This window comes from Canis lupus, chromosome 18, assembly GCF_003254725.2.
Source record: "Canis lupus dingo isolate Sandy chromosome 18, ASM325472v2, whole genome shotgun sequence".
NCBI classification, from domain to species: Eukaryota; Metazoa; Chordata; class Mammalia; order Carnivora; family Canidae; genus Canis; species Canis lupus.
Genome location: NC_064260.1, coordinates 29,690,676 through 29,704,341, shown reverse-complemented (window position 1 = coordinate 29,704,341; position 13,666 = coordinate 29,690,676).

Below are 13,666 nucleotides of genomic sequence, written 5' to 3'. Positions count from 1 at the left end.
ACCTACTTAAGAGAGAGAGAAAAAAAAAAAAAAAAAGAAACTTGATTTAATGGGACGCCTGGGTAGCTCAATCAGTTAAACATTCAGCTCTTGATTTCAGCATTTTATAATGCTGAAAATGCTCAGGTCATAATCTCAGTATCACGAGATAGAGCCCTGTGGTGGCTCCATGCTGAGCATGGAGCCTGCTTAAGATCCTCTCCCTCTGCTCCCACCCTGCCCACTGCATTCTTGTTCTCTCTCTCTCTCTCTCTCTCTTTAAAAACAGAAAAATAAGGCAAACAATCAAAAAAGATACATAATTTAGGTGGGTAGATGGGTACCTTGCTCCAAATTATAAAGCAATCTCCTATTAAAAAGAATCTATATGGTTGCCTTTGTTTTGGGGTAAAGCTGATTAGTAAACACACATCCACCTCCATCACCAGCTCTTTTTTTTTTAATTTTTTTTTTAATTTTTTTATTTATTTATGATAGTCAGAGAGAGAGAGAGAGAGGCAGAGACACAGGCAGAGGGAGAAGCAGGCTCCATACACCAGGAGCCCGACGTGGGATTCGATCCCGGGTCTCCAGGATCGCGCCCTGGGCCAAAGACAGGCACTAAACCGCCGCGCCACCCAGGGATCCCCATCACCAGCTCTTAAGAGACTTTCCAGTCCTTCCTCTCAGTACAGTCAAGTATAGACTGTGTCTTAGTCTCTCTCCTCTATTGCCTGTTTAACGTGGTACAATTTTTGCTTTAACGCTGGCCAAAACACGCTGCCTCATAACATACTATAAAAATGTTTAGGTTTCAAACAAAAATCACACATTATACCAAGAACCAGGTGGATTTGAAGTGAATGGAAAGTAATCAATAAATGCTAGCAGCAAGATGATAGAAATATTAGAAGTATCTGATAACTATTTTAAAGTAACCATGGTAAACCAAAAAAGTGTTTCAATGGACAATTAAACAGGGGGGGAAAAAAGGAAGTTATAACAAATAAGTCTACATTATCAGCCAGAAAATAGAATTTATAAAGATGAATCAAAAGGAAATTTTAGAATTGAAAACAACAACAATCTAAATAAAAGTCCCGTGGATGCTCTCATCAGCAGAATGGAGGTGTAGTATTTTTATATTTTTTAGAAAATTTGTGCTGTTGGTCCTTATTTTATCACATGCTGGAAAGAGGAATACTATACCTGGCCTATGAAATTAATTAGAGAATTTGTTAAAATGAATTGTTCTGGAATTCAGCTCCACCTACATGAATTTGCTCCATTTAATTGAATTGATGAAAGTTTTTAATTTGGTAAAGCTACCATTTTAGGTTTGTATAATTATCATAATGTATTGGCAGGCACCGTGTTAATTATTTTATGTTTATCAGTTTAGTATTTCACAAAATATGGGACACACAAAATTGTTGTTACAGAAGATAATTAGATGGTCTATGGTCTTAACATTAAATAACATTGAATTACAGAGAGAAAAAGATTTTCCTCTTTATTTTTCTTTCTGGCTTACTTAATTGCTCAGAAAGTACATCTCTGTTGAGTATTACAATTTTAATCTTTCCTTCTTTTAACAAAGATAAAGCTTCGGGCTCAGAATCTTTGTTGGAACATTTAGATATCTAGATAGGACTTTGTAGCATTGCTTTATTTTCAAAGAATTTACTTTTTGGTTATCTCTAATTTATGAAAAACATCCTTGTTTTCCGTTATGGTGGGATAAAGTGTCCTTTTAAAAAATACATTTAATTTTTTTAACCAATTTAAATAAAAATAATAAGCCATAAGATGCATATGAAATGAAAGTAGCAAAACTCATGGTGGCATTATGCTAATACAGAATATTAATTATCATGCATTACCTCACTGGGTCTCCCATTAATTATGAGATTAATGTCTCAGTTTCACAAGTACAGGAACTGAAGCTAAGTGATTTAGTCCAGGTTTCATAGATAGTTACGGATGCATCCTACAACTTCTACATTCAGTTCCTGGGCTAGCACTGCTTCTTTAAAACAATGTCTCCACAAATTAAGAAGTCAATCTTCACTTTAGGAATTCTAGGCCAGGGTATGTGGTTCCTTGTCTCCAACATTAATAAAATGATTGTGGGAATCTTATGTTGTTCCCTGTAGCAAAATATACAGTTTTTAGTAGTAAACACTGAACTGGGATGATTAAAAAAATGAAGAGTCTTCATAATCTCCATAAAGGACACCTTGGATGAGTTTATTTTGTTGATCATTACAATGTAGATCATTTATTTATTTATTTATTTATTTTTTAATTTTTATTTATTTATGATAGTCACAGAGAGAGAAAGAGAGAGAGGCAGAGACACAGGCAGAGGGAGAAGCAGGCTCCATGCACCGGGAGCCCGATGTGGGATTCGATCCCGGGTCTCCAGGATCGCGCCCTGGGCCAAAGGCAGGCGCCAAACCGCTGCACCACCCAGGGATCCCAACAATGTAGATCATTTAATAAAAATCATGGCAGGCAAATAACATAAGGGATTCTCATGTTCTTTCTTATAAAGAAAATGAAGATGTTATTAGATTAAAAGAGAAGCCTTAGATAAATCTAAAACTTTGCATTTAATAAATGACTCAATGAAATCTACAAGATTGAAAAGCACGAGCTGGATGGGTTAGGAGAGAAAGCAAAGGAATATATTTGCATAAGTTTTACTCTAGAATTGAATTAAATGTTACATCATCTGAAGGTTCAGGGCGAAAATCACGTATATAGCTATGATGAGGGAATTGAAATGGATAGCTTTTATTATTCAAAGAAGTAGGCTGTGATATTAATCAAAAGAAACCAAAGAGAATGCATTTCACTTATTTGATGAGCATATTTGGACTGAGTTTAATGTACAGAATGGAGACAACTATATAAAAATTTCAATTCCCTCTTCCCTGACTCTATTGATGCATAAATCATTTTTGGTTGAGATATTCATGTAGGATATTAAAGCCTTTTAGTTTTTTTAAATAAAATTGTAGAATTATATGTAAAAGGATGTTTCTAATGGATTGACTTTTATCAAAATTCCAAATCCTATCTTCTGAAACTAGTCTTTGGACCCTTTTATAGAAATTCTTAAAGACAAAAAAAATGGTATCTGTAATTAATTTTCCATCGAAAATTTCCATTTAGATATATTGCTTTAAGATGACAAAAAGCTCAGCCCACATGAAGAAAATAAAATTAGTTACTAGATTTCAGTAACTAGAGTTAAAATTTCCTGAATTTTATTATATTGTATTATATCAACTTCTGAATGCATAAACTAAAACAGGCCTGGGATATAGCTTTGGGTAAGTTTAATAAACCAATGTTGGTAAAACTCATCTGCAAGGCAAATTCACTGAGCAGTACAGTGGATCCACGTTGCTTAAGAGTCCGTATTAATAACTGCTTTGTTACATACATCGTGTGGTCAAATCCTATCTATATAATAAATGTGAGACTCTAAGGCCTTAAAATCGAATCGATGTTGACTACTGACACTCTAAATCTTCAGACAATTCTAGTAGAACACGAATTTGCTCAATGTGTCCAGCCGACTAGTAGAAACATGTGAACAATTGAAGTCTATCATGTTCTACCACCAAACTTTGTGATAAAGATATGATCCCACTAATCCTCAGAATCATTTTCAGTTTAAGCAATTAAATGGAGAGGACATGTATTTTTTTTTTTAAGAGGCCCCTCCCTGAAGGGTTCTACTACCTTAATTTTGACGGGTACTTCTGAGGAGCTCTGATCTGCTCTGTTCCCTATCTAATGCACAAGCCTAGATGTTTTCTGATGAGGCATTATTTCAGAACTAAGGAAGGGTAGGATGAGAATGTGGATTTTATTTTTATTCTATTAAGATTATTTATTTGAGAGAGAAGGAGAGAAAGGCTGAGCACACATGCAGGGGAGATGAAGAGGGAGAGAGTGGAGCAACCTCCGCATGGAGCAGAGAGCCTGATGTGGGGCTGGATCCCAGGACCCTGGGATCATGACCTGAGCTGAAGGAAAACACTTAACTGACTGAGCCACCCAGGCTTCCCTAGAATATGGATTTTATACACAGAAGAAAAATGTTCTTGTTAATAACCAAATTCTGGAAAAATCAGCCCATTTTGCTCCAAGACTAATAAATCAGAAAACTTACACATTACATGAAAATGATTCATATATAGTCAGTCTGAATCATCAGGCCAGAAACCCAAACGAGCGGTCTCACATCTATCTATCTATCTATCTATCTATCTATCTATCTATCATCTATCTATCTATCTATCTATCTATCTATCTATCATCTATCTATCTTTATTGTGACTTGTAAATCATTATTTTATTGTGTTTTGTTTTGTTTTCATTTTTATCTCAAGCTTTTATTTAAATTCTAGTGAGTTAACCCATAGAGTAATATTGGTTTCAGAAGTCACCTACATTTTTCACTCAAAAGTTTTTCCTATCACTATTCAACAACTGATAAGCAATTTTGTTTTGCGTCTATCTTGATAAGAAACATATCTCTTTGGATACCAAAAGAGTCATTTTTCCCATGAAGTAGTATGGCGAATCTCTGATTTGATCTGTAATTGATTAGAGGTGCTCAGATTATGATTCAACAAAGCAGGCTGTGAGAAGTGAGCTGCATGAAATCCAGCCCCAGGCACAGCCATAAACCACAGAAGCCTACAATTTTACATTTTAAGAGATAAATGTATCACAGAAGGCTACGATTTTACATTTTTTAAAAAATATATTTTTCCTATTTATTCATGAGAGACAGAGAGAGAGAGGCAGAGACACAGACAGAGGGGGAAGCAGGCTCCCTGTGGGGAGCCCAATGTGGGATTTAATCCCAGGCCCCCGGGATCACACCCTGAGCTAAAGGCCAATGCTCAACTGCTGAACCCCTGATTTTACACTTTAAGAGACTTTCAGGGAATCTTACCTGGAGTCAAGTAAAATAACTGAATTACCATAAAAATCTTTTATAAAATCCCCTATATGTGTTGGAAGGTATGAAATAAAGGATCATTTGAAACAGAATTCTCTTGGTTACAAAAAAAAAAAAGAAGAAAAAAAGAAAAGAAAAATTCATGACACCATAAACTGTAAAACTGTTCATCAACAAGCAGTTTATTGTATTGTCTACACTAAAAGAGATTAGACATTGATAAGGTAGGAGTTCCAACGTGGCAAACTTTGCAGTAATAACATCATTGTGTTACTTTGTGATAATGTAGCCTCCATGTCCCTCTGGGAGCTCCATCGTATATTGGCCACTGCCAGCCAAAGAGAAGAGAGGAGCACTAAAGAAGAAAGGTCATGAGCGTCTGGATGAGTCAGTCAGTTGTTGAGCGGCTCGCTCTTGATTTAGGATCAGGCCTTGATCTCAGAGTTCTGGAATGGAGCCCCGAGATGGGTTCCACATTCAGCAGGGAGTCTGCTTGAGGATTCTCTCTCTCTCTCCCTCTCCCTCTGCTCTTCCACCTACTGTCATGCTCTCTCTCTCTCAAATAAATAAATCTTAAAAAAAAAAAAAGAAGAAAGGTCATTTTTGCACTTTAGCTAAGAGAGAAGTGGCATAAATTAACAGGAGGGTCAACAGGAATACATTTTATGGAAAACCATAGAAGGTCTATATGATAATTGAGTAAGACAAAAAAAAAAAACAAAACAAAACATTTTTTAGAGGTTTATCTCTTTATTTATTTATTTAGAGAGAGAGTGGGGAGGGGCAGAAGGAGAGGGAGAGAGAAACTCAAGCTGACTCTGCACTGAGCACAGAGCATGGGGCTCAATCTCAGGACCCTGAAATCATGACCTGAGGTAAACACCAGGAGTCATACACTTAACTGACTGTGCCACCCAGGCACTCCAGGACAAAGATATTTTTAAAATTCATTTCAAATATCTAAAGAAAGTATCAAACATTGTTTTTCTGTCTTATATGAGTGATGGTTTCAATACCTGTTTTGGTTAAAGAGATTTGACCTTTGTTGCATGTGTAATGTAAAGACCTACGTTGACGATGTGAAGTTGAGCAGCATAACTCTGTATGTTCACATTAAGTACTATTTCCCCAGAAAAAGAGCAGATTCTGACAATTTTCAACTATGCATTTATACCTACCATTTACTGATAACCCATTGACTTATTGACAAGTATCTGAAAGTAAAAAACAAAAGTGGAGAATAAAATTTTATTTTCAGCAACTAGGAACTCCTATAATACTTGAATATCCAGTGATAGACAACAGAAAAATGGAGGATCCAGAGTTTACAGTTTCTATGTGATTTTTGAATCTATCATGGTCGGCGATGTTGCTTTGTGTCCGGCAAAAATCTCATCACCTGCAGGGCTGTGCCATTATGTTTGAAGAGGTCTAAATAAGCCCTTGTCTAATATGTAGTACTGTTTGCCGTGTGCCAAATTTATTTTGTGCAGGGTCATAAACAAGTAAAATAAGATAAATTAGTATAATATAAAGGTACTAAATTCTCTATTAGCTTTCCTATAGAATAAGGATATGAACTAGAATTATTTAGTACAGGTATAATTTAACCGTAATACCACCATCCTCTTAAATTTGTTCTGCTCTTACCAGAGCATTATCAGTACCACAGCTGGCCTCTATTCCAGAGCCTTGGGTCTCCAGCAGACCTCATGACTTTCTGCAATTTTGTGCTCACAACTTTCTTTTTAAAAATATTGTGATTACAGGGATACCTGGTGGGTCAGGAGTTGAGCATCTGCCTTCAGCTCAGGTCATGATCCTGGGGTCCTGGAATCGAGTCCCCATTGGGCTCCCTGGATAGAACCTGCTTCTCCCTCTGCCTGTGTCTCTGCAACTCTCTGTGTATCTCTCATGAATGAATAAATAAAATCTTTGAAAAAAATAAAAATATTGCGATTATATATAGATGAATGTTAAGTGAAGTGTTATTTGCTTTTGCTTGTTTTATATCTTTATACAAATGACATCATGCTGCAATTTGTAATCTGTGCCTTTCTCTCTTATTTTTTTTTTAGACTTTTTTTTTTTAATTTATTCATGAGAGACACAGAGAGAGGTAGAGATACAGGCAGAGAGAAAAGCAGGCTCCATGCAGGGAGCTCGATGCCTTTTTTTCAATAATATCCTTAGAAAATTTTTGTTATTGTTTTTGCTTGTAATTCGTTTTTCATGATAATATTCCATCAAATTATTTGCCATCATTCGCCTTTAAGTTTTGCTTAAATATTTAAATATTTGCTTTAATAAAGTGCTTCAAAGAACTGTCCAGTGCATGTTCCTTGGTGTTCATACTCCAGAATTTCCCTAAAATAAATATATAAGACAATTTTGGATAATGGGATAAATTACTACCCAATTTAACAAGATATTGTCAAATTGCTTTTCAGTCTGTCATTCTTATTTACCTATCATCCACATTGTCAAAGAGTTCTCTTTGATTTACACAGTATACTATTGATTTTCATTCTTTCATTTCCTTCATGATGCATTATGGTGAAAATCTTAGTTTTAATATAATTGGATTTATCAATCATTTTGCTTGTGATTAGCTTTTATCCTCTTTATTAAATAAATAAAAGTATACTAAATATCATAAGTGAAAACTACTATAATTTCTTCTAAATAATAAAATCATTTATATTTAAGTTTTTTTAAGTTTTTAATTCTTTCTCTCTCTCTCTTTCTCTCTCTTTCTTTTTTGCAAGAAGTTAGAAAGGAACCCCAAATGCTATTTTTCCCAAGAAAATACACAATTTTCTCATCCTCATTTATTGAACATTTCCTCAGTCATCTGCAATGTCGCATATATTAAATATCATGTTTCCATATATAACTATACACCCCCCCCCCCCGCCGGGGCCCTCGGCTTCCTTCATTAATTCTGTGTATCTTCACCAGTACCGTGTCTTTTTCTTGGTCCACTTTTAAGAATTCCTTTTTGTCTTTGATTTTTAGTAGATTTCTTTTGATGAGCCAACATGTGGTGTTTGTTGTGTATATTCTGCTGGGTATCCTGAATGGCTTTAAATCTCTGGCATGGTATTTCATCAGTGTTGAAAAATTCTTAGTCATTTGTTCTTCAAATATTTTTCATCCTCATTCTCTTCTGAAATACTAACTGCTTTTGTATTAATAAGTCTTTTATGTTTCATATGGCTCTAGCTTTAATATTTTAAGTTTTAATTCTTTTCTCTATACTTCAGATTACGTTTTATTGTCTTAACTTCCAGGATATGTATCTTCCACTCTCCTGTATTTTAGCTGGGATGAAACTATTTTGAGTTCTTAATGTCAGTGATTGTGTTTTTTTACATATGGAACTACCATTTGCTTCTTTTTTTTTTTTTTATAGGTTGCAAATCTCTGCTTAGATTCTTTAAGATTTTAATATCTTCACAATTTAATTGGTTTATGCTGCACTTTTCTTGTTTTTCTTTGGTAAATTGTCCCTGCATTTTGGTTTGCTGAAGTTATTATTTTTTTTTTTCAATACTGGATACTGGCTATGAAGATTGAAGTTAAAACTTAAGACTGTGAAAGGAGTTCTGCTTGTCCTAGTAGGATGTACTTTTGTCTGTAGCAGATTATGGAAGATTCCCTTCCTTCAGTGTGGTTTTGGTCTGATTCCAAGATGGTTTTCAGGCCTTGTGAATGTTAGCATCCATGCATATATTGCTTGCTTTCGATAGTTCCAAAAGAAAGCTTGAAATGTTTACTAGATCTCCTAAATGATATTTTTCCTTATGCATCATTAAGGGAAGGTCAAAAGCCTTGGAAGTTTCTCAGATCTGAGGCCATCAATTCTGGCTTAGCTTCTAACCTCCCAGCTGCTTTAGAGATTGGCAAATTGGGAAAATATACAGGGTTCAGCTCAGTATGTATCCCTTCTCCCCAGGATACTTGTCTCTCAAGTGTCCTTGCTGTCTTAGTTCTCTCACGTTACAAAGTACTCATTTATTTCAATTTTATTTAATTTTTATAATTGCTCCCAATGGAGAGATTTATCATATATAAGCTATTTGACTATATCAAAGGATGGAAAGATGTAACTCTTCAATATAAATTTGAGAATTGTAAAATCATAATGATGTCTTAAAGAATATCATTTGGGATTATATTGAAACTATAGATCAAGTCACAAAAAATAACATTGTTATAACATTTAATCTTGGGATCCCTGGGTGGCTCAGCGGTTTAGTGCCTGCCTTCAGCCCAGGGTGTGATCCTGGAGACCTGGGATCGAGTCCCATGTTGGGCTCCAGTCCCATGTCGGGCTCCCTGCATGGAGCCTGCTTCTCCCTCTTCCTGTGTCTCTGCTTCTCTCTCTCTCCCTCTCTCTCTCTCTGTATCTCTCATGAATAAATAAATAAAATCTTAAAAAAGAAAAAAAATAATCTTTATGTTCAACAATATTATCTAACTTGCCAATTACTGATAGCTTACTTATTATATCCTAATAATATTTTATAGTTTTTCACATAGGACTCTTAGAGATAGCTTTATGATTTATTCCATGATACTTTATATTCTTTGATACTGTAAAAATTATGCTTTCTTTTAATATATATTTTCTAGTTGTTTGATGAAATTGACTTATATTCATTGATCTTAAACCCAACCACCTTATGAAACTCTCTTATTTTCTGAAACTTGTCTGTAGATTATTTTATCTATGTCTTTGTGTAAAAAATATTATTTCTGAACAGAGTAATTATTTTTCAATAGTTCAGGGCTATTACTTTTACAGACATTTAATTACAATGACACACTGATATAAGCATAAATTATATACAATAACATAGTAAGTTTCTTATATTACCTTTATCCATTATCACAAATCATGCAAAAAAAATCTATTTTAGACTCTTACTGAATACATTATGTGGTCCTCCATTGGATAATCTTTTTTTTTTTAATTTTTATTTATTTATGATAGTCACAGAGAGAGAGAGAGAGAGAGAGGCAGAGACACAGGCAGAGGGAGAAGCAGGCTCTATGCACCGGGAGCCTGACGTGGGATTCGATTCAGGGTCTCCAGGATCGCGCCCTGGGCCAAAGGCAGGCGCCAAACGGCTGCGCCATGCAGGGATCCCTGGATAATCTTTTTTTAAAAGATTTTATTTATTTATTCATGAGAGACAAAGAGAGAGAGAGGCAAAGACACAAGCAGAGGGAGAAGCAGTCTCCATGCAGGGATCCTGATGCAGGACTTGATCCTGGGACTCCAGGATCACTCCCTGAGTGGAGGACAGGTACTTGACTGTTGAGCCACCCAGGTGTCCCACCATTGGAGAATTTGATATACATACAGCAGTTTTCAAATTCACTCATGATGCCATCATGTGAAAATTTATCCACAGTGTCACAAATACCCATTCACATGTCTTAAAACCATTATCTTTAGTAGTCCTGCATACATATGCACTATTTCCTATTATTAGCAATCGGCAGTAGGGTGATAACATTTGTTAAGGTTGATGAGACAACATTGATACATTGTTATTAACTAAAGTCCACAGTTTGCATTAGGGTTCACTGTGTTATACATTCTATGGATTGTGACAAATCCATTTTTATCTACTGTTAATTTATCTACCATTACAGCATCACACAGGACAAATTCACTGCCTTAAAGCCCCTGTGCTCCACCTAGTGATCCTTCCCTTCTTCTTCCTAAACTCTTGGGAACTACTGATCTTTTCACTGTGTCCATAGTTTTGCCTTTTCCAGAATGTCATATAGTGAGAATGATACAACATATAACCTTTTCAGATTGGCTTCTTTCACTTAGCAACATGCATTTGGGTTGTTACCATGACTTTCATTCCACCCTGCATTTTTTTTTAATTACTGAATATTATTCCATTGTAAGGATGTACCACAGTTTGTTTATCTATTCACCTACTGATGGACATCTTGGTTGTTCCTACATTTTGACAGCTTGACTAATGATGCTAAAAAACATTGGAATGTCAGTTTTTGTGTGTACCTAGAGTTTCGACTAATTGAAGTAAACGCCAAGTAAGCATGATTTCTGAATCATTTGGTTAAGAGTTTGTTTAGTTTTGTAAAAAATTACCAACCTATCATCCAAAATGGCTGACATATTTTGCATTCCCACAAACAATGAATGAAGGCTCTCCTTGCTTCACACACTTGCCAGCATTTGGTGTTTTCAGTGTTTTGGATTCTAACTATTCTAACAGGTGTGCAGTGGTATCTTGTTGTTTTAATTTGCAATTCCCTAATGATATATGATGTTGAGCTTTTTTTCATATGTGGATGCCATCTGTATGTCTTCTTTGATGAGGCATCCAGATTTTTGGTGAATTTTTAATTGTTTTAATTAGGTTTCTTGTATACTTATTGTTGGGCTTTAAGACTTTGTATATTTTTGGTACCAGTCCTTTATGATATTTCTGTTTTGCTAATATTTTCTCTCAGTCTGTGGCTTGCATTTTAATTCCTTTAAAATGTTGTGATTTTTTTAATCACATAAATAAAATTTATCATTTTTATCATTTTATACCAATCATTATTAACCATGCCTTGTCTCCCTTTGGACTGTCTTTTTGGGATTTTGTTCTTACCTTTTCTCTCAAAATGGGTTCTTTAGAATCTAATGTCAGAAAGTCAGTTTGTGGTAATCTAAGTTTTACCTATCTAAAAATAATTTTTTTGCCAAAATTCTCTTTTTTAAAAAAATATCATCTATTTATTTGAGAGGGAGAAAGAGAAAGAGAGTGGAAGAGCAGGGGAAGAGAGAGGTAGATACCCTGCTCAGCAGGGAGCATGATGGAGCTGGATCAGAGATCCTGGGATCATGCTGAGCTGAAGGCAGACGTTTAACCAACTAAGCCACCCAGGTGCCCTCCAAATTCTCATTTGTAAACATATTTATTTGAAACCATTGCCAATACAAAGGAGCTAATTTGCATACCTCTGCCCAACGTTCTAGATACAACTGTTTTTAAAGGTTAATGTCACTTCATTTTTCCATCTCCCAAATCTCATGTGAGTCTTCCTCACCGGTTAAAATCTAATCTAGAACCATCTGGGGAAGGCAATTCTTTAAAAATATAGTTATTTGGGGACACTTGGGTGGCTCAGTGGTTGAGCATCTGCCTTTGGCTCAGGGTGTGATCCCGGGGTCCTGGGATGGAGTCCAATATATCTCTCTGCCTGTGTCTCTGCCTCTCTCTGTGTGTATCTCATATATAAATAAATAAAATCTTTAATATATATATATATATATCTATATATATATATATATATATAGTTATTTGTTTTTCCTGTGCTGTGCCAAGGATACCTAGAAGCAAATGATATCACGTAAACTAGTACATGTAAGGATAAGCTTCACAGAAAGTTGACATTTGAGCAAAGCTCTGAATGATTAAAAAAAAAATAATAATAAGCTGTCTGGAAGAGCATCTTGGGCATAGCACAAGGACCCTGAGATGAGAGCATTCCTAGTATGTTCTAATAAAAGCTAAGTAGTCATTGTGGTTGCAACAGAGTAGGCAAGGGTGAGAGTAGTAGCAAACATGTCAAAGAGATAATGGGAACCAGATCTTATAAAGCCTTCTATGCTTTATTTTGTTTCTTACTCTTAGTAAGATTGGAAGCCACTGGAAGGTTTTGAGCAAAGGAGAGACATTACTGAAATATAAAGTTATTTTTCCTTAATTTGTAAACAGTAATTCATCTTCACATATGGTGAAGACAATAAGTGTCAGAAAACAATTCTAAATATCAAAGCATGAGTTACAGTTTTTGAAAAACAAAAAGCATAAATGTTTACCATGTTGAAGTATATACTTGGGTTATTTTTCCACTCAGTAAACAACATATAGGCTCATGTGTGGCATCAACGCTGCCATAAATGTAATAAGTGATAATACTGATGAGAAAGATGACAATGATGCTAATAAATAACACCAAGTATCACTTCTATCACACAGTTTATTGATTTCCTATTTTATGTATATATGAATATCTACATCTACATCAGTTTATCCAGGTCTATATATTGAATTCACTTGGCTAATAATACAAAATCAGTCACCAGCCTTCCATAATAAATGACCATCTTATATATTACAAACACACACATATTTAATTTTAAGACTATGATATTTACACTTTCAAATATGAAGTAATAAAGTAACATATCCTATACATGGTGGACTTAGAATAAGACAGTTTGCTTCCTGCTTCCCGATTTACTTGTGATTGCAATGAATTTCCCTCATTTAACTATTTCAACATGCTCCACATATTACTTTTCCCCCTTGAGATTATGACTCCACATTATGTAGACTAAATAAAAAGACTCTTTTCAGAAACACTGGATATCTCATCAGCGTATTTACATACGTATCACAGAGGAATATGCTACACTGCCTAAGGTTTTAAAATAATAGTGCATACCGCTTAGCAAATGAAGATATAGTCTGAAAGCTTTTTATTCCCATATAGTAAGTTTCATTTTAATACCATTCCATTTATTTAATAAGTACTTTTCTGTAATTTTCATCAAAGTATAAATTCTCTAGAAGTTCAAAATTAAAATATGTAATGGAAATAACATTTTACTAACAACTTCAGACATACTAAGCCAATATTAAATCCAAT